General features: G+C 38.1%; 1 protein-coding gene across 6 annotated transcripts in view; it reads right to left on the reverse strand.

Moving 5' to 3' along the window:
- Positions 1-22,718, reverse strand: part of LOC117180318 (xaa-Pro aminopeptidase 3-like) — a 50,491-nt gene that overhangs the window by 4,486 nt on the left and 23,287 nt on the right. For 2 of the 6 annotated variants that reach the window (XR_004468029.1, XR_004468028.1), the window contains exon 5: positions 21,282-21,460. The exons of 2 other annotated variants lie outside the window; for them this stretch is intronic. The gene's annotated coding sequence lies outside the window, so the exon portion shown is untranslated. Of the gene's footprint in view, positions 1-21,191; positions 21,494-22,718 lie in introns of those variants that run through there. 2 more of the 6 variants (XR_004468030.1, XM_033372755.1) reach the window with 2 other exon arrangements.

Genomic DNA, 22,718 nt, shown 5'->3' on the forward strand with positions numbered 1-22,718 from the left:
GATTAACTACTGTTGGGTAGGCGAACATATTCCCAGAATTTAGAGACAATCGAAAAACATGACTTTTTGAGTTGGGGCAGTTGAGGAATAATGCCCCGTATCAAAGTACTATACGTAAAGCTCTGTCCTTTTCTGACACATAGCAACAACAGTTGCCACTATTTTGGGTTTCCCGCACGCGCTGACCATCGTACCCTCTCCTATCCGCGCGGCATTATTCATACCGAGATTCTTTCTCATTCGACGCGTAGTGCGTTCTTTTTCCATCGCTAACGGAATGTATTAAATGCATAGTCTGCTGTGTTTCTCGGTGGTTAATGGTTTTTTTAATTAACCGTCGAGTTATTCAGTGGGCTTGGATAGTGTTTCAATTGTTAAATTACGGGTAATCTTATTAGTTTTCGTGGTAAAAAATAACTCGCAAACCGGATCGGGATTCTTGGATTTATTTCTTAAATAAATCCGAATTGCGATGTTTGGGCAACGAACTATGCATTAACACGACCCGGCTAATACCAATATTGCGCGACCGTATCCTGCGCTATATGAAGGTACAAGACGAAGAAATAAATATCCCGTGGGACACATGGTATACACATAATGCACCCTTCATGCAACCTAACGGGATGCAGAGTAGTAATGTCACAGGTTTCGAGATAACTTTCTTTTTAAATGTTCATAGGCATGGGAGTCAAATCCCAACTGTTACAACGGGATTCACGACAACCGCGACGACTACTTCGAAAATTACTACTACAGCTAGAACTCGCATGTCAGAATCGGTTCGACACTTCCGACTACACTTCCGCTGACAACAAATGATATTTTATCTCTAATTACCTCTCCGAATTATCAATCGGTTCAACGGATTTTTAATTCTCCGGTAATTGATTTGAGCCAACCACTGCCTGGATTTTCTCAAATCAATAAAAATATCAATAAATATCAATAAAACATACCGGGGTGCACTAGCTACGAAATAAATAGAACAGATTGAAACATAGGTACAAATGTTCCAAATAACATTTGTAATTTAACGCGCTTACCACCCACACCTTTAATTATTTACTTAATTATTATTAATTATTTATTAATTATTAACGCCGGCAGGTACACCGATTCTATTACCTAATCGGGGACCGGTCCAAATTAATACTACACTGCCTCAGCATTCCAAACATTTTAATAACCTCAATCAAAAACGTGATATAGGAAAAATAATTAGGCAATGGTGTATTTCTTTCGACGGGTCTTCGGCAACCAGTTCCGAAGAATTCTTAACAAAAATATCAGAGAATAGGGTATTTTCACCGTGGACAGATGCCCAGGTAATAAGCGCGCTACCGTTGTTGTTGACAGGTTTAGCTAGGCTATGGCACCGGAAGTTAATTTGCGGAAGGCAAAGTATGGTATAATTGGACAGAATTTCAAACCGATTTTAGGGATCGGTTCACAGGAGATAATATAGACCAGAAAATTAGGGAACAAATTAGGACGCGAACTCAGGGCCCTAAAGAGAAAATCAAAGATTATCTTACTTGTTTGGTCGGGTTAAACAATAAATTGGACTACCCCGGTACCAGACAGGAACAATTAGATAATTCTCATCGCGGATTGCGTCCAGATTGTAAAAAACATATTAAATGCAGGGATGTTCGGAATTTTGAGGAGTTGGCTCATTTAGGAAAGAACTGAGAGGCGGAGTGGGCAACGTTCGAAGAATATAGGCCACCCCCGCCACCGAAATCCTCATTTCTTCCGGAGTTTGCATATAAGCCAATAAATAATAAAAATAATAAACCTAATCCCAGTACCGCGAATAGCAATACGCGTAAACCAGCTCACTGTGTCGCAGCGGAAACCCCTCTTTCTAAACTACTAGCAGCAATGAGTCAGGTGCCAAATAATTCAACTTCCAAACCAGACAATAAAAAGAACAAAAGTAAGAAACAAAACAAGGGCAAATCCTCCAGTTTTACTGAACCAGTGGATGCTCTTGCCAGTTCTTCTAAAGATTGGGCCTCAAACCCTTTAAAACAAATATGTCGAAATTATCTGTCACATGGAGTGGCAGCTCCTCATAACCACTGTCACATTAATTGCGATAGGGATAAGGCAATTTATTGCTTTGTTTGTGGTCGTCCTGGGGTTCGCAAATCTGATTGCCCCACTTCTGAATGTGTAAAACCGGTAAAAATAAAATCAGTAAAATAGATTCCGAATCGGATTCAGAAGGCGAATGTGGTGCGCTAGATTACGAAGAAATTAATGAACGGTATTTTGTGAAAATAAAAATCGGTGACACCGCATTAGAAGCTCTGTTCGGTTCAGGCTCGGGAAAATCGATCCTTGGTAATCAAGGGATTGAGGCAATAAATAAATCAGACGCAAAGATCACACCGTCAAGAATAAAAGCAGTCATGTTTCCGAATGGGACAACGGAGACCGTATTAGGGCGGGTAGTCGTACCGGTCAAACTCGATACAGTAGAAAAGCAGGTTGTTTTTATAGGGATCATAAATTGTAAATACCAGTGTGTTTTAGGTATGGATGCTGTCAAGATTTTTAAATTAATAGTGGACGGTAGCACCGATACATTACAAATGGTCTATAACCAAGCCACATTACACACGGCTACCGTTGACTTACTCTCAACCCCTTCTTATTACGAAGACTGAGGAGCTATTAAAGAGTTAACGGCCGAACAGACTGACATAGTCAATAAATTCATAGCGGATAAAGCCCATAAGCCGTTGAAATTAGGTAAAATAAACCTAGACGAACATAAAATCGATGTGGGTGATCATGCACCTATTAAACAGAAGGGGTACCGCAGATCTCCCGCGGTTTGGACGGAACTCCACAAAATTCTTGATAGTCTATTAGAAGAAGGATTAGTGGAACCGTCAGATAGTCTTTGGGCGTCGCCACCTGTGATGGTCAGAAAACCTAATGGTTCTTATAGACTTTGTGTAGATTATAGGGCCGTTAATAGGTGTACCAAAAAGGACGCTTATCCGTTACCATCTATTTCAAACATTTTAGACAGGTTAGCGGAGGCCAACTATATATTAACACTAGATCTTAAAATGGCGTACCACCAAATACCCCTTCAAAATAAAAGTAAGGAGATTACCGCATTTTTAGTACCGGGCCGCGGTCATTTTCATTATACTTGTATGCCGCTTGGTTTTACGAACTCCCCCTATTCTTTCGGATCGAAATAAGATATTTAGGTTACCTCATCAATAGCGAGGGGGTCAACATAGATCCAGAAAAATCAGCTCCAGTAATTGAGTACCCAGCCCCAAGGAACGTTAGGCAACTACGAAGATTTCTGGACTCTGCATCCTGGTATCGTAGATTTATACCAAATTTGGCTACTATTGCTGAACCCCTTACTCGCTTGCTTCGAAAGAGCTGTTCTTGGGTTTGGCTTGTGGGAGAAAAAAGCAAAAATCGCTCACGAATATTATGCACAAATAATGCAAAAACTAATGTTTGCACTTGAACTGCAAATAAACTAATTTGATCTAACATACGTATCAGCTGTCTCAAAGCAGCACTATCGCAGCGAGTAGACAACTTTGAACTTCTACGAGTCTGTGGGTAAAATAGATTGCATGATTACTGACAGAGAAAGCTAAAAGTCAAACTTTAGCTGTAAAGTCTAAATGCATCCGTCGAAAATCATTATTTTCATAAATGAACTTTTTTCTTCCCCTAACTCTTTGCAAGGCCACAAACGGTCCTTCAATATTTATTAACATTTCCCGAAAGAATTTCTGCGTTATTCAGTTCAGTTTTTTCTTTTTTCTAATGTGTCCCCTAAGGGTTTACATTTTTTCTTACACCTTCTCTATTCCTTTACACACCCTCCACACACTTACTTGGTGGTGGAAGGGGGACCTACAGTTTAAGGTGGGTTCCGAACCACCAATAGCAACAGCCTTAAGTACTTAGAGAAAACCTTTTTCTCTAGAGGTACCGGTCCCACGACTCTCCGGAGATGAACAACTCCCTTGCTAGGCTAGTGTTCACCGCATGGGCCACCGAGACTCTTCCAGAGTGCGAGGCGGGAATCGAACCCGCAAGCCGAAGGAGTGGGTCCAAAGCCTACGCTTTAGCCCCCACGACCATCGTCCCACTCTTATTTCTGCGTTATTTAAACTTTCATTTTCAATGAAAAGATCTGAGGTTGCACTTTAACGATCCACTCTTCACTTAACGAAATTTTCAGCTTTTACAATACGCTAACCAAGCATCTGCAAATTGTAATGGTCTCGAGCTATAATGGCGCGAACGAGAAAATAATGTGAATTTAAAAATATAAGTTGTTCAATTATTTTTCATTTGTTTTAATTATATAATTAATTAAAGGGCCGAGTTGTTCCACCGAAGGTAAAAACCTCCGTTGAAAACAAGATCTTGGAGCTACATTTCATCATGCCTATCTACCCTTTCAAACAAATTTGCTTTTGGTTTCGAAACTAAATCACGTTCAAACCATATACTTCCGCATTGAAACCTAACTCAGAAAAACAGACCTGAAATAAAACATATTTTTCAAAACACGTGCAACGTATCAAAGTAAAATACAACGCAATATATAAAATTCCTTACATTATAAAGTCAGTTCGCATTTCCGCAATACCAAGTCTCTCTCTTTCTTTCTCTATCCCAATTTTATTTTTATTTCAAACTCGAATTTCTAATTTCTTGTTATTTCAAAAATAATTGCTTCTTACAAATTTCATTTTTAAATTTCAAAATTTGATCGCCTGGGAGGTGCTGCCTCTTGCGGACGGCTTCAACATAAAGGGACGATCACCGACTGTCACACCTCCTCCCTTATAAAAAATTCGCGATTATAACGCGGGTGGTTCCTACAGTATTTAAGTTGCAATGAAAACTTCACAGACGAATATAATTTTTACAATGATAGCATCCTATATCACCTTCTTCTAACTTGGGTAAGTACCTCTAATAATTTAACATTAATAACCCCATCTCATTACTATAAGTATCTCTCACACAATATGCCTTCCTAAACCATTGTAAAGGAAGAAGCCAAACAGGTTCTCCCCATTCCATAAATGTTTACTTTGCATATCATGTCCCACAGGATTTCCTAAATCAAAATTGAAAATAAGTTTCAAAATCAAAATTAAATTCATAATAAAATGTAGATCCATTTAATCATACTAAAGTCTCGGTAATGTTCATTAAATGGTTCAATTTTGCCCAATTAAATGTCCCTTTTACCCTTTAAAATGTTCCTTTTACCTTTTGAAATGTCCCTTTCACCCTTTGAAAATCCCTTTTACCCTTTAAATGTCAAGTGTACTGATGAGATTAGAATATTATAAGTTAATTCAAATAATTTAATGCGATTATTGATACCTCATGCGATGATGTTGTAGGTATCAATTACGAACGGCCACCAGCGTTGGAGGTGACAACAGTCACCTCTGGATGCTTTCTTATAGCTACCATCTGCCATTCCACCGGTTTTTAGTCGCTCGCTTTCTGATGATCAAGAAAATTTCTTACAATGCGACAGGTGTTTAATAAAACCGCCTTCTGAGCTGCTACCAATACCCTACTGACTCCTAAATGTTAAAGATATTCAGTGCATCTTGCGTGCACATTGCCTGTAGCCGAAATCACAATGGAATGACTAGATGCATGATTCACATTCCTCCATATGGTCCTTACTGCATGCCTTAACTCGCTATACTTGTGGATATTGGTTGTATAGGTTGACTGCAAATTTCAGTTAAGCAGACAAGCAATGTCGATGATGTAGACTCTTCCACCATTTTTTCTCGCATCATGATGTCAGGTCGATTGGTCAGGATGTAATGATCCGTTTAGATAGTAACATCCCGATATAAGATGTCATCTTCGCTTTCTAAAACGGGCATTGAAATGTATCTCTAGAAGGGCGTCCATTATTTTAAGAGTCCTAGGTTTAGAGCAAGTTGTTGATGTATAATGCCCACTACATCATTATGTCTGTGCGTATATTCTCTCTGAGCTATTACGCGACAGCCATCAATAATGTGCTCGATGAATTCGTTGGTATCTCCACATATTCGGCACCGATCAACCACGTCTTGATGCATCACGTGTTTGCGATAATTCTTGGTGCTGACAACCTTGTCCTGTAATGCAATGACGAATGCTTCCGTTTCTGGATACAGAACACCCTTCCTTAGCCAAATATTAGATGCCTCACTATCCACCTCATTTTGATCTAACGTGTTGGGGTGCTCGCCATGGATGACTTTCTGCCTCCATTGTATTTCTAATTCCTTTATGGTTTCTGCCATGATATTCAAGGCCCCATCTGAGGACAAATTTAAGGGCGTGTATTTAAGATCCACTTCACAGATGATACTGTAAAACGCTACATTTGGTTTTCTGTTAAAATAGTCTCGCAACTGTATAAATTGTGACTTACACCATTTTTTGACATCTACAACGCCCCTACCCCCAAAATGTCGTGGTAGAACTACCCTTTCAATCGCTAAATTTCTGTGGTGCATTCGGAGCTTCGTTATTTCTACGCGAACAATTCTGTTTAACTTTTCAAGGTCGGTGTTAGACCATTTTATGAGCCCGAAGGAGTACGTGAGGACAGGGATCGCATATGTGTTGATAGCCATGATTTTGTTTGCCGAGTTGAGAAAACTCTTCATAATTAATCTCAGTCTCGTAGTGAAGGCAGTCGTTAGGCTTGTCTTAACTATCGTATGTTGAATACCCTTAGATTCAAGAATACCCAGATATTTATATGATTTGCCTGCAGTCATTGCCTCGATGTCATTTTCGAATTCGTTCAATAACTCTGCGGTCCCTGATTCCCCACAGTGCGCTGAAGGGGTCTCCTTGAAATATACCCGTCGTAAAGCATATTGATCCAGTTATCCTTGGTTGTCCATGATCAAAATACTCTATTCTTGTACCCCAGAACTTCATCGCATGGCTTAAAAAGTCAATAATGCGTGGGCAGATTTTGTAAAGGTTTAAGACTTCAAGCAAATAGTCATGCTGCACGGAAGGAAACGCTTGCTTGTAGTCAATGTATGCCATGTGTAAGTTCCTTTGATGCTTACGAGCTTGAGTCATGGCAACAGCGTCTATAGTGACTAAATCTTCACAGCCTCGTCAGTTTTTACAACATCCTTTTTGTTCTTCTGTAAGAATGTCATTCTCGTCGCAATGAGAATATACCATATGTGCAATGATAGCTGTAAGACATTTATAAATTGTTGGAAGACAGGCTATCTGTCGAAAGTCAGATGGATTTTGAGCGTCTGGTTTTTTTGGTATCATATACGTAGTATCTTGGAGCATAAAACCTGGCATCAGATCTGAGTGTTCAGTGATCTTCTGAAAACACCTCGCCAACGCAAGATGCACACTCGTCAGGTACTTGTACCAGAAGTTGTGCACCATGTCCGGACCTGGAGCTTTCCAATTACTTGCCCTTTTCGAGACCGCTGAAACGTTCAAAGCTGTGATGTTTGTCAGATGCATTTCAGGGCTATTGTTTGCCCTTACTTCCTCCAGTTTGAATCACGCAGTATCCAAATTGCATCTTTTCATTTTTTCCCAAACACCTGACCAGTAGTTAGTCATATCTTCCAATTCAGGGACTTCGATGCCTTGGTGGTTATTTGGCTTTGCTCTCAGTTCATGATGGAACCTTCTTTCATCTGTCTAAAAGTTTTGATTTTGTTGCCTTGGTGCATTACTTTTCTTGTACCGACGGTACAATTTGCACCTTACATTGCTGACATCCATATCCAAACTGATCTTCCATGGTGGATCTCGATCTCTTTCTGGGACAAAAACTGCATTTGCAGGCCTAGTTTTCCGGCCCAACGATCTAACGGTTGCCACAGCTGCACAGTATACAAGAGTTTGCACCTCTAACGCAGTTTATGCTACGTTCAAATTCGTAGGTAAAAACCTTGCTGTCGAGATGTGATATTAGTGCACGCAGATCATTTGTGATGTTCATTTTGGGCTGAGAATGCCTTAGTGTTGGTTCTACATATCTGAACTCAAGTAAAGAATGACCAAAATTCCTTTCCTGGTGCTGTAGTTTTTCTGAGATTTCCCTATCCACATCATCGTTAGTAATATCCGGATGTGGTTCTAATGGACCCGGTGCATGATGTTTATTATCCCTAGCACCTATGCCTTCAGCATCAATCAAGTCTTCGTTATCCACATCTTCCAAAGCGAGCTAATTAATATGAAGCTGCTGTTCCACTTCCATTTTGATAGCAGCTATTTCAACAGCCGAAAGCAGTCTGTTTACAAATATGAGCGTTTTTGATCTGCCAGATTCTGCTTATTTATTTTTGTGGCTAGCTCTAGGTATTTAAGTAAGAAGAGTCTATGATGTTCTCTCCTCACACTTTGCCCACATTTCTCTGCCAAAAAATAAAGGCGCGTAACATCTCTGTTCATATAATATGTCCATTTTGGTCGCTTTTTTGGTTGCTAAATCTCTGCTTCTGCCTCTTGTTGTATAAGGTCATCCACCTCTGGAGGATGTGGTGATGTTGATTCATCAATATGTTGAGGAAGAACATCAATTGCTGCTGCTTGACCGTTTGACGTGGCTTTCTCTAACCGATGTTCATTGCTGTCGTTTTTCCACGCCAAATCAACCTGTTGTTTTATCTCCATTGCTAAGTATATAACGATACTTTGCAGTAAATTTGGTTCTGAAATTGTATCCTTTTTCGATTTTTGTTTCAAACTTCGCACATTCGTAATAGAGACGCACAAATTTCTCTTTCATTGTGGTATCCCAATTGACGCTCTCCCACGATATTTCTGTCGAGATAGTTGGCTACAAATAGCTAGCGCTAGTCAAAGCATCCTTAGCAGGTACAGTTTATTTCCACTGCTTACCGTTTGTCGCAGATGTTCTTGCTGGTCTCACCATCCCCACCGTCTCGCATGCTGTGGTCCCCAGCTGTGGCTCCAGGGGCGCCCCGACGATCTTTGGGAAGCAACAAGCGTTTCAAAATCTTTAATATAATCTCCATTTTCCATTTTTATTTACATTCCTCCATGTTTCAAAATCTTTAATATATTCTCCATTTTTCTTTGACGGGTTTTGGTGTTCTACTTAATCCCTCTCCTCTTCGTTATCAGCCTATTTTGCATAGGGAACCCTGCATGTAACCATGAGAGGAGAGCTCAAGTCCTACCGCGACATCAACGCAAGTTGATGTTGCGACATCAACATATTATTATTATATATATTTTTTGTAAGGGGAAAAATTCCAAATCAATAAAACATAATCCTAAAATTATGATTAAACTGGAAAGAAATAAACTTATTAGGTAATTAGTAAATAAGACTCAAATTTTTATTAAATCCAATATTAATGCGAACGGCTAATCTAAATACTCATCCTGCTAATCTACAGGTGGAGCCCCATTCTTTTATTATTATTAATTTACATTAAATTGGCCCCCTTCTCTCCTTGAACGCTTTTGTCTATATTTAAAGTACTTCGTATCTGGAATTGAGTCAAAGCTCTCCCTTTTTTGTATTCCGCAACAGCTCAATGTGATTGGCGTAATAAAAGAAACCTCCAAAACCAACTATTTTAAATTGAATTAATTTTTATAATTGCTCCATTAAAGCTTAAAATAAAATAAAATTATTTTTATAATTGTTCTATTAAAAGATTAAAACAAAATATAAAATTATTTGCATTTAAATTTAATCCTTATTTCTCCTTTTCTTAAAATATGAAAATAAAGATGATATGATATAAAATAAAATAAAACAAAATCAAATGTGAAATCAAAATGCATATTTGTCCATTGGGTTTTAACCCTTGCTCTCAGACACGCGGACCCTAACCGGGACTCAATTCCGAGGATCATTACTCCTTATGTTTCATTACATGAAAATTTGTGGTCAGGCAGCTTCCCACCGCCTTCACACTTTGCACACCTCAATCATCTACCGTGACCAAAGCTACCTAACAACAAATAATTATTCCCCTTTTAATTTAAAAAAAAAATTTCCTTAACTTTCCTATTTCGATTCTTTATCTTTTACAAACTAAAACAAAGACCACGCGGTATATGAGGGAATCCCAACGGCTTGCACTTGTTCTCCCTTACTCACCCGCTCCATCGCGCTTCGTTCTTTTCTGCCTCGGTCTCAACTCGCCCGTGCGACCTTCTTTTTCTTTCATAAGCGTTTTTTCTCTCCGTCTCATTTTCCTTCCATTCGCACCCAAGTTTCCATGTTCGTCCCCTTCCGTCTCCCTACGATTTACGCCATCCCTGGGTGCACTTGAACTCTCTAAGGAATACTTTTCAACCTTATTTGACCCACGTAATTTCGTGGTAGTTCCAAAATCATAAAACGACTTTCCAAGAATTTTATTTAATTTTCCTTCATAATTTCTTCGGGCACCCTTTCAGTTTTACAAAAATTTCCCTTTTCTTTTTTTGTTTTCTTTTATAGGAAGATTATGATGCAAATTCAATTAAAGAAAAAAACTTTAATTACATTGCTTACCATCCTGAGTTTAAATTTAAATCTTTATTAATGAAATTAACAGCATTAACAGCACTCATAATAATACAATGCGGAACTATAATTATCTTGCACCCCTTTTTGTCTCTTCTTTTTTTCACTTCTTAAATTTTATCTTTATATTAATTAAAAGAATTTATTTAATTAAAATTTTTCAAAAAAATTGCGTCAATAAAATTTTCTAAAAAGTTTTGAAACCTCCCTTTTTAAATTCGCATGTCTTTAATATTTCAAATATGACTTTTCCTATTTCTTATTATTATCGATATTTTTTAGGGGTTATATCGCAAAAACGCCTGTTTTATGCGGTTCATATGGACAACGGATGTTGTTCCATAATTCTTCAGGATCTCCACGTTATAGTCGGTGACTACTCTGGTAATTTTATAAGGACCTTCATAATGGTCTCCTAATTTATTAGCCCTTTTTCGTTCAACAAATAGACATATTGTCCCTCTTTAAAATTCATTTTGTTAATTTTGCGATCATAATATTTTTTACAACGTTTTTTTGCAGCTTCCAGTTGACAATGGACCATTGATTCGGTTGCAATTAGTCTATTTAAAATATCATCAACCAATTTTACAAAGGTCAGCGTGACCTCTTCCTCAGCGAAGTCGGAAGGAAATACTGCTTTCCTGCCGAATACAATCTCATGAGAAGTAATACGCGTAGCTTCGTGGACCGAGGTATTAAATGAGAACATTGCGTTAGGCAGTCACAGGTCCTAAATCGTTTCTTCGCAATAATGCCGAAGATATTCTACAAAAGTATAATGGCTTCGTTCTAGTGTTCCCAAGGATTGAGGATGGTAAGTCGATGATTTATATTGTTTAATTTTAAATAATTTGACAAAACCGGCCATTATTTCACTCATAAATTGATGTTCCTGATCCGTTTGAGTAAATTTGAGACACCCAAACCGGCAAATAAAATGTTCAGCAAACAATGACGCTATTGTTGGGGCATCTATTTTAGATAAAGGGATGGTACCTGAATATTTAGAAAGACAATCTTACCAAGTCATCATGTATTCATTTCCATTGTCAGATTTCGGTAAAGGGCCCACTAAATCAATTTGTAATTTTTCCAAAACTCTTACAGGTGTAACAGTTATACACATTGGCAATTTGGTTTTTACTCGCACTAACTTTTTCTTCTGGAAAGAATCACGCGATTTTACATAATTTCGAGCATCCTCCTTTACGCCCTTCCAAAAGAAACGTTCTTCAACCCTTTCCAATGTTTTGAATACTCCTTTATGACCTCCGGTCTCAGAGTCATGACATTCTCTAATAATTTGGGATCTTTGATCTTCAGGTGGAATTGTAACTTCACCTATGCATACTCTAATAATATAATCCTCTTTTCCGAAAGAAGTTTTAAATAATATTTCTATCGTGTTCCAAGGTAGTATATCAAACCCATTACCCTTCCGTGAAATACTGAAACTTTTTATTTTATGTTCGAGTACCGCATCTTTTAAAGTTGATATTGCAGATTCAATATTAATTGTATATATTTTACTATCAAATTTCTCTTTAACATTTAAACTAAAAACGAAGTTTTTATTATAATTCAATTAAACAACATGGCCTACTTGAAACTTTTCGTTTTTAGGATCGGATAATTTAATAATTGAATTACTAATTAATTCTCGACCTACAAAGGTAATAAGAATACGGTCACAACTCATAAAGTTCACCAAATGATCACCTCGCATCCACAATTTATCCCTGCTATTTTTAAACCAAGGGTTGAGAAGATTCCTTGCTGTCACAGTACCCTCCCCTGGATGGGTATTAAAACAGCGGCGCCAGGTTTCTCTCCCTCAACTCCCTCCATTATTCTAATCATGTTCAACTCGCCCATCATGGTCATTTTACAATACTCATCAAGCAGTTCATTATCGTCATTATTATAATATTGATCTGGGGTTGCCTGTGCCTTATTTGACCCGAGTGCGCACGTTTTAAGGTTTCCTTTTTCAACTGATTTACGCAAGACCTTCCCCGGTTGAGTTCAGACTCTCCTTCCGGCGGCTCGTCTTTATCACTAGCAGGAGTTATTTTTAACTCCGTAGACCTGCTGTAGACTTTCCCCGAAAGAGACCCCGACTTAAAAAGTGGCGGCCTTCCTATATCATCAATCAGGGCATAGGTTGACCCAGCAACATTTTCAGACCTGATATGAGCCTTTCCCACCAGAGTTCCAGACTCCTCTTGTGGCGAATTACTCACGTCATCATTCCTAGCCCTTTTTAATTTTCCTTGACATGACAAGTCCCTTCAATTGACACTGTCCTTATTTACAAGGAAAGTTTTTAGTAACTTCTTTTCTTTAGTACTTTGGCAGCCCGCTTCCCCAAGATCCTTTTTAACCTCGCTAACATTTTCATTAATGTCCGAGTCTCTCGTGGAATTAATACCACCTGTCTGAGTGCCCCTATGATTATTCACACAATCAACTAAATTGATACCATTTCGAAAAATAATCTCAAAAAAATTAAAGCCAACCGTGGAATTTATACAATCTTCGACAACAATTCTTTAAAAATCAGCATCCCTCGTGGAATTTATACCACCATCAGCTACAATTTCACCAATATCTAGATCAGTCGTGAAATATATACCACTTCCATCCAAAATTATACCAAAGTCGGGATCAATCGTTGGAATTTATACCATCTTCTTTGCCTAAACTTATAAATAACCTTTCTACAGGAAACTCATGACACCAGACCTCATCCTCTTTCGGTGATTTCTCGGGATGCGTAAGAACGTGCACTTTTTCAACATCCCGATCAATCACGTCAGAGGTATCTGAATCAATCTCCTCATTGTTTACCTGCTCAAATTCTTTAACAGGATTCCGTCTCAATGCGTCGGCATTTGGATTAACTCGCCCAGGTTTATGAATGACTTCAAACTTGTATTCCCGCAACTTTAACATCTATCTTGCCAATTTAGAACCTAAAGTAAGATCATTTACCTGATGCAACGATACTAAAGGACGATGATCCGTAACTAAAATGAATTTCCTTCCATAAATATACGGTCTAAATTGAATATCAGCGAATATTACAGCGAGTTATTCCTTTTCCGTGACGTTATACCTCAGCTGGGCTCCCTGCAACGCATGAGGGGCATATACAATGGGTAAATGCTTACCTCTTGGACCCTGGCTTAATACAGCGCCCATTGCAAAATCAGATGCATTAACAGTTACTATAAATGGGCGGCTAAAATCCGGATATTGTAACAATTGTTCTGAGCAAAGAATTCGCTTCAACTAATTAAATGAAACCAGTGCCTCTTACGTCCACTTAAAGGTAATGTCCTTTTTTAAGAAATTATTAAGAGGTTCAGCTATCAGCGCAAATCCGGGCACAAAACGCCTAGCAAGCCCTAAAAATTGTTTCACATTCTTTCGACATTTCGGTACAGGAAAATGCAAACAGCTATTAATTTCCTGGTATCAGGCTTTACTCCCTCTTGAGTAATAATATGTCCCTAATAACCTATTTCCTTACGTTAAAATTTGCATTTTTCCGGTTGTAAAACAAGATGCGCAGTTTTTAAGCGGCCCAATAATTTTTCTAATTTCTCATTATGTTCTTTCAACGACTTTGCATAAACAATAATATCATCCATGTATACGAATAATGCAATACCCTGTAAACCCGATAGGACCCTGTCCATCAATCTTTGAAAAGTGGCAGGTGCATTTTTCATCCCAAAAGGCATCCTATTAAATTCATAATTGCCAAAAGGGGTGGAAAACGCGGTATTATGCCGGTCACTCGGCTCAACCTCTATTTGATGAAATCTAGCTGCGAGGTCCAAAACCGTAAAATATTTTGCACCTCCCAGCTGATCTAAAATGTCTATTATGTACGGAAGCAAATATGCATCTCCGACAGTTTTTTCATTCAAGGCCCTATAATTAATCACCATACGCCATCTTGTATTGCCTTGCGTATCAGGTTTTTTCGGTACCACCCAAGCAGGTGAATTATACGGTGAAAACGAGGGTGAGATTGATTTATTTTCGAGCAAATCCTTAGTCTCTTCACTAATTACTTCCTTATGTACTGGTGGGTAACGATACCCCTTTTTTGTAATAGGTATATCGTCTGTCAAATTTACTCGATGCTTGAGAACACTAGTAGTTCCTAGTTGATCACCTTTTAAATAAAACTTTTGCTAATATTTGCTTAGTATAGAGAGTAAGGATCCTCTTTCCAATTTATTCATGTCCGACAAATTTAAGGCATCTATTAATCAATTCAGCCGATCTTCCTTAGGGGTAGAAGCACTTGAAAATTTTTCTTTCCTAGCAGCCTTGGGTTTTTATATTCTGTATTTCAAATTCCTCTAGAATTAGTGGAGGCAGGGTAAGGAACACGTCCCTAGTAATAATATTTATGCAATAGAAACTAACCTGATTTTCCTTCACGCGAACTAAGACCTCCCCCAAAAATATTCTTGGGCCTAAATCTACTAGTTGTAGATAACCATCTTTTATTTCTGGATACCTCACCCAGTGTATAAACTGATTTCCCACCAATTCCGCACAGAATAAATTTAAGCTTTTCATTAACTTTCACAAAACCCTTTAATTTTTCTTCATGAACTATGTTCAATTCAGCGCCTGAATCGATTAAAAATATCCCATTTCCATCCACTAATTCCTCTGCGAACAATTCAACCCTGGGTGATTTTGCCTTCCTTTCCAAATCCCATGCTAATAAAATACGCCTATCAGGTATAATTTCTGAAGGAAGTTCGTCGTCACAACATTCCAACGAACTTATTGCCTGTTTAAAGAGCTTTTTTGATTTTGTTTATTTTCTTCGATTCTTTTTGCTAATTTGTCGCAGTCATTTATTATGAGATCGCTTGCTTTACAGTATTTACAGAATTTCCCACCTGCTACCAGTCTTTCTATCTGAGTGCAGTCTCGTGCAAAATGCCCCGGCTGTTGACACCTTAAGCAGAGGGGAGGGGAGCCACAATTCGGGCAATCTCTCGCTTCATACCCAGACTTGGAACACTCACGACAAACCATAGAAAGTTGAGGGGCGGCCACAGCACAACCCCTTTCAAACTAACCCGACACGCGACAACGGCGACAGATCACTTGTGACGGAGTCCCTCGCTGACCGCCTCTCTCTCCTCACTCTCCAACGGTTCCACCTCCTCTAAAACCTCCCTGTAATCCTTGTCCGTTTATATTTGATCCCTCATTAACTTTTCCTCTCCCGGTTGTCAATTCATGTACCCTTGCATTCCCCTTATAGGGACTGAAGCGATTTCCCTGGTACGATCTACCCCTATTTGACGTTGCCCCCTCATTTTTATCATTCTTTTCAGCCTCTCTTTTTTCACATAATTCTTTAGTATATTTAACCTCCCATTCAACCGACCTAGCTACTAAAATCGCTTCCTGAAGAGATTGCGGCTTCTCCATCCTAACCTTTAACACCATTCTCGGGTCTAACCCCATAATAAAATTTTCACATACCGTTCCTCTAGTCGATTTAATCATAGGGGTGGCATGTTCAACCCCGTTTTTCTCCTCAATCAACTCCATGATATTCTTCAATAAATCGCTAACCCGGTCCCCATAATCCTGCACGGTTTCATTAAACTTTTGAGCTACTCTCGCCAAAAGGGAGTCAAGCTGACTAAGGTTCCTGTTCTGTGTGAAAATGTCCTTTAAGTGCCTCAGCAATTCTTCAAGGGTATATATCTCTCTATCTAATAATGCATTATAAGCGCTTCCGGATATTCAAGACCTAATTATTGAAAACGGATGTTGTCTATCCCTACTTGAAATTCAGTTGCGAGCGTAAATACAGTCCCTAATAAACCGACTTTACGGAATATTTTTCCGATAAAAAAACTTCGGCAAAAATACGAAGGCAGCTTTGAAAGGGATAGGGTATTGGGGCTCAGGTGCCGGCAAGGTAAATAACCCGGACTCATCTAGGTTTACTCCTGGTGGAAAATATCCTGATATATGGGCCTGTGATCCATCCGACCTAATTCGAGAAGACCCCGGTGCAGAGTTATTTAAATTTATTCCCTGCATTTCCTATATTAGGGTACGGACAGCTGTGACTGCCATTGGGGGCTGTATTGCATGGATCTGGGTGGACGTAACCATTGTTTACGCTATTGCCATCGCCGACGTCAGCAGCGCCGTTTGCACTCGCAGCCCCATAGTTTGCAATTTGGCCTTGGTCTGCCTTTTTTGTTTATATATTTTTTTCAATTCCCAAAAACTTATTAAATCACTAACTACACTAAAGTTTATTTATATTTTTATTTATGTATACTATAATCAATCTAACCCAATAGATTCATAGAGAGAGACAAGGTTTAACAATATAAAATTTTCGAACTGACTTACTTTGCGATGGTCTCGATGGATTGGCTAGCAAATAATAATTTAAGGACTTTAACTTTTTCACTCATACACATGCACGTCCCCACACTGCTTTATCACTGGAAAAAATAAGGTAACTTTTACAAGCTAGCCTCTTCGGTTCTATGCTAGTCCCTTCTAATTCTTGTACTTGTTTGCTGCCCTTTCATCGTCAAAAGCCTGCAGTGAAGGTGACGGATGATCCGTGATCTCTTCCAAGCACCGCCTACGAGTCCTCGGTAATTAGTGGTACCACTAGCCTCTCGGTCAAAAACCCATGGAAAAAACGTAGAGGAGGTACTCACGGCTATCTTCCATCCTGCTGATCCTTTTTCCTCACTAAAGTAAAAAATCTTCCCTCGGGCTTCGTCCGATTTCCACCCGAAATCCTCCGCCGACTATCCAGATCGTCTTCTTCTTTCGGGCAGCGTTCAATTTCCACCCGAAATCCCACGACACCAAAAAGTTTTTCTGTAACGATCTTGAGCTATTATGGCGCAAACAAAACATTTTTTTGAATTTAAAAATATAAGTGGTTCAATTATTTTTCATTTATTTTAATTGTATAATTAATTAAACGGCCGAGTTCTTCCACCGAAGGTAAAAACCTTCCTCGTCCGTAATGGGGATTGGCGAAAGCACCGATGAATATGCTGTTCAGATAAATTTGTTAAGTCAAACTATTGATTAGTTTTTACGAAATTATATTTGATTTAATTGATGCACAAAAAAGTTTGTAGCCCCAGAGACAATAACTACCCACCACGGCGCACAGTTTGAATCACAACTGTTTAAAGCCCTACTTAACACGATTGGCTGTAATCGCATCAGGACAACTACCTATCATCCCGCATCCAACGGCACGATAGAACTTTGGCATAGATCCCTGAAAGCAGCCCTAATGTGCCACGCGGACAGCGAATGTTCCCGGTCACTATCGATCGTAATGTTCGGTTTGAGGTCCAACATTCTGGACGTCGGTGCATTTCCGGCAGAGATCACGTTTGGTACTATTCTCTGCATCCCGGGAGAATTCTTCTTATCCAATAATTTCACGCCGGATCCGCATATCTTCCTGGAAGAATTCCGCGAACATATGCACAAGGTTAAACCAATTCCCGTGGCTCAGAAATATAAAATAAAACCTTTTCTTTATAAAGAACTCAAACCTTTTACTCATGTCTTCCTACGCCTCGGCACTAGGAAATCTCTCGAACGGCCATATACGGGCATACATAAAATCATTAATAGAACTTCGGACAGGGTTTATGAAATAGATGTCAAAGGCACACCTCGCGAAGTCTCGGTTGATAGTAATAAACCTGCGCATTTAACGCACGACGACATCGACCCGACCACTCTGTTAACCAACAGCGCAGGTAACGCTAGTAACGTGATTCCACCACTTCGAACATACGTTCGTAAAAATGTCATTTTCAATATACCCGATTGATTAGGGCGATAATCGCATCAATCGCAACATGCTAGAAAAATGTGTTATTGTACAGTTCATAATTACTAATTGTTTGAATTATTGCTGCAAATTGTCGTATGTATAGATTATCTGAATGTTTACGTTTAAATGGAAATTACCAGTATCTATATTGAAGACTGATATTTTAATATTTGCTCAACAGAGATCTATCCTTCTTTAACAAAACTTTTAAGCGTACTCTTAACCAATATGTATATATACTGCGCAAACCGTTTACCTGGCAAGGATATCTCTTCAAATGTACCACGCTATTTAATTTATCAATCCTTGCTTTTAAGGTGATATTAGATAATAAGCGTAAAACACCAATCTGAGCAAATAAAATTATTATACACTTTAACGAGCCATTATTTCAGCGAAAATGTTTATACTTCTCTAGTCGCAAATTAATATGTACTCGTATACAAAAAAATAATCAATGGAATTCCCATGAACTTCATTAATCGTAACTCTATGATGGTCTAAGGGTTTTATGAAACTATTGTATTTCGTGAGTCTCAACTCTCCAATATCGTTGTCACTCAGGGGGGAGTACTGTAGGCTTTCTAACATTTCACTATTCTATATCATGAGTTTCGACTCTACATGACCACTCTATAGATCGTGGTGGCATTGCGAGTGTTACGTCGGCTCCTGAAGCAAGATGGTCGACGCAACCGCGAATATTCTAAATCAACGTTGAGGTCGACTTTCAAAATGTTCTTCGTTCATTTGGGATCGCTGCTGCATTGCGGCCGTTGAAGCGACCTCCTAAAAAGTTGGATGGTAGCGAAAAGAAAAACACTTTGCACACAAATGATTACAATAAGGAAATTAACTAGCTTATTCAAAATTGTTCAAATATGAATTTAAATTGTAGAGTCACGCACTAACATATAGTTATAAATTCCGAACACAGTGAAATCACGAACGCGACCGATCTGCGAAATTTTATCTTTAAAATCTTCTAAGTCCTTTATACTTGGAATTTCTAACAGAAGAGAAGTTAACAATTCAAAAGTCGACGAAAATCTGCCTTGGACGTGCTATTGGCCGCTGCTGTTTTGCGGTTTCGCTGGGCCACAGCGAGTTGAGGGCGGTGATTCACCCCCGCTTAAACAATCGCAGTCGTTGGAACTATCCCCTACAGAATTTTCTCTTTCTATCGCTAAGGGCCCACAGGTCATGAGTCACGCACTATAGTTCGCTGGAGTGGGAAGGTCCTTCGGTTACAGTTTTCCGAGGTACACGAGAAACTTGAAACAAGAAACCATTTTTTCTTACATAGCCGGAAGGGCCGAACAGCGTAGCCAAGGCCCCTGGGTGAGTTAATCCCAACCACGTGTGGCGGTACGTTAAGTGGTTGTCGTAGACGTTGTCTCAGATTTTAAGAAAAGCAATAAAAATAAAGAAATGAGCTCTAACGAGAACCAGGGACCAATTTTAAGTAAAAGAATAGATTTCCTCTCATTTCATTACATGGGAAAGATAAAAGTTTGAAAACTGAGGATGGTCTGTTTCGAATCTCTCTACTTTACAATTTGCAGATGTTTATTTATCGCTGGACGTGACTTGCTCGGACTTCGTAAATTTTTACGGTTCGCTTTAACGTGGGAAAGGGACCTAGTTAATTTCTCAATAGCTATATTTCTTCCTGCGTTTCTAAATTTAAGCTTTAATATTATAAATACATATATATCGCTAAATTCTTACGTGTATTCGACATTCCTATATTATAAATCAATCGTGAGTCGCAACACGTTACACGAGTTTCCATACGCGCGTCGTTTTTCTTTATTCTTTCTGAATTTTAATTCAAAACTCTCCAAATTTTTTCACCTTTTAAAGCTTTAATTTGCAGACAAATTCGATTCACTTTGTAAATTGAAAATGAATTGTATTATAAATTCAAGTAAAAAAGTTAAAGTTAATTATTAAGTTAAAGTCACCCCCCGGCGTGAATGACGACGAGACGTGATTTACCGTGACCGTAACCCTTCGCTCGATTCCTGGAAAACAATGGAAAAAATGACAGAAAAACTTGGTGGCAGTTATACACTTGTCGTGGCAGCCAGCACCTGCTTGAAGTGGCGAGCCCTGGTATAGTCTATGGCGGAACTGAGTTCCCGCCCGACGCATAGGCTACTCCTTCACGACGACCCTGTTTCTCTTCTCGTCAGTTGGCAGCCGGCCGCCCTTGTGTACGCTTGATTGAGTACGTGCTGTACTTCATTTAATAAACTGTTACACTTGTTAACTCGTCTACTCATTTATTGGCGGTGTTCAATCTCTTCTACCTTGAACGAAGCAAGGCTGGAATCAGTCACACATTAACTAGGAAATGGGCCTAAAAATCTACTAATACTATACACAAAAACCCATACTTGGTAAGGGTATAACTAAGTTCAAAGACGATGCGCCACCTCTAAATATTGTTTAAAATTAAAAAATTAAAAAATCTGCCTTCCACAATCGTATAAACTACCGTTATTAGTCCTTCGCTACTAAGAAAACCGAAAATAAAGACAATTATTCAAAATATTTAAAACTCATTATTTCACCTTCCTTGACTCTAAAGAAATACACGGATACAACTAACCTACTGTAAAAATAACAAAAAGCATTTTACAACTTGAGAACAAAAATGACGAATATTATAGGATTCAAATTTGTTCATAAATATACAGTTTTTTTCAAAAAGACCTTTTCATAGGAAAAAAATTTATTTACATGAAGTTTTTTATGTTACACGATTGTAGTTTGTACATGAATGTATATACATACACTTTTTGAAGAAGATTCACTTTTTTCAGGGCCTCACTATGCTCAATTTCTTTTTAAAATTTTCGATTTAAACCAATAAGAGTTACTCTCCTACCGGGATGAGAAGATCCTCTTCTCTCCAAATTCGGAAATTCTAAAATTCCGAATGCTTAAGTTGATTTTTGGAACTCACATGACACCTGGAATTGTATCCTTTCTTAGTTTCTAACATCCTTTAGGAAAACAGAGCAAAAAATTGCAAAATTAATTAATTTTTAAACAAATACTTGAATTTTCTACTAAAGAATATTAAATTTCTAGAAAAAATGGATAGTTTAACTTTCAGTTAAAAAAATTAATTTTCAACAAACAAGCAACGGATTTTCCAAAAAAATAGTTCAATCTTCTATTAAAATACTGACTGCTTTAACTGGAATATTTTAATTTTTTATCAAAAAGATTAATTTTAAACCGTAAAGATCAATCTTCTACAAAAATAATGTATTTTCGACAAAGTACATAAATTTACAAACAGTTTAATTTTAAATTTAAAAAATCAGTTTTTTACCGAACAGTTGACTTTTCATCCAAAAAAGATCAATTTTCAACCAAAAATAGAATAGTAGAATTATCTGGTAAAAATCGAAACCTTAACCAAAAAAAACGGATTTTCAGCAAAATAGTCGGATTTTCTACTGGAATAGATAAATTTTTAGTAAAAAAGAGTGATTTTCAACAAAGGACAGTCGACGCTACTTACTTTGCCGCTTCCCCTGAATCTCGCTCGAGCTCTTCCCCCACCACGACCGCGATGGCTCGGCATTCGAGAATTGTTCCGTTCGATATTTACATTGCGGTCAATGGTTTAGGTCTTTTAAGGCAATTTTAAAGTGCAAAAAGTCGATATATGCTTTGTTAATGAGGCTTATAAAAGAATTTCGAAATCATAATATTTATGTCTTATGATAATTTCTTTGTCACATAGGATAACCTCAAGTATGGCAAATCTAATCAAAGGTTTATCAATAATCCGTAACACATCAAGATTAGATTCGAGAGTGGGGGAACATCGTATCCAGGAAAAGTACTCCCCTACGGTTCCATCCACGGCAAGGTAAATAGCGTCGACTGTAGTTACATTTTCAAACAGAGATGAATTTTCAATAAAAATTATGAATCTTCAACAACAAAAACTATTTTTTAACAAAAGAGTTTAACTGTTAACCAAGAAGTTAAATTTTTAAATATAAGAAAGAATGAATTGGCAAAGAACAATACAACCAAGTTTTCATTTATAATTCAGAAATATTTTTTCTCTGAAATACTACTTCTAAACTCAAAACTGCTTGAAGTACTTTCTCAATCTGAAATTTAAAAGAGGGTCCTCTTCTAAATTTTACATAAATAAATAAATTATTTGTTAATTTCTCTTTTTAATTATTAAAAAAAAAGAAAGCG

The sequence above is a fragment of the Belonocnema kinseyi genome, chromosome 9 (assembly GCF_010883055.1).
Source record: "Belonocnema kinseyi isolate 2016_QV_RU_SX_M_011 chromosome 9, B_treatae_v1, whole genome shotgun sequence".
Taxonomy (NCBI): Eukaryota; Metazoa; Arthropoda; class Insecta; order Hymenoptera; family Cynipidae; genus Belonocnema; species Belonocnema kinseyi.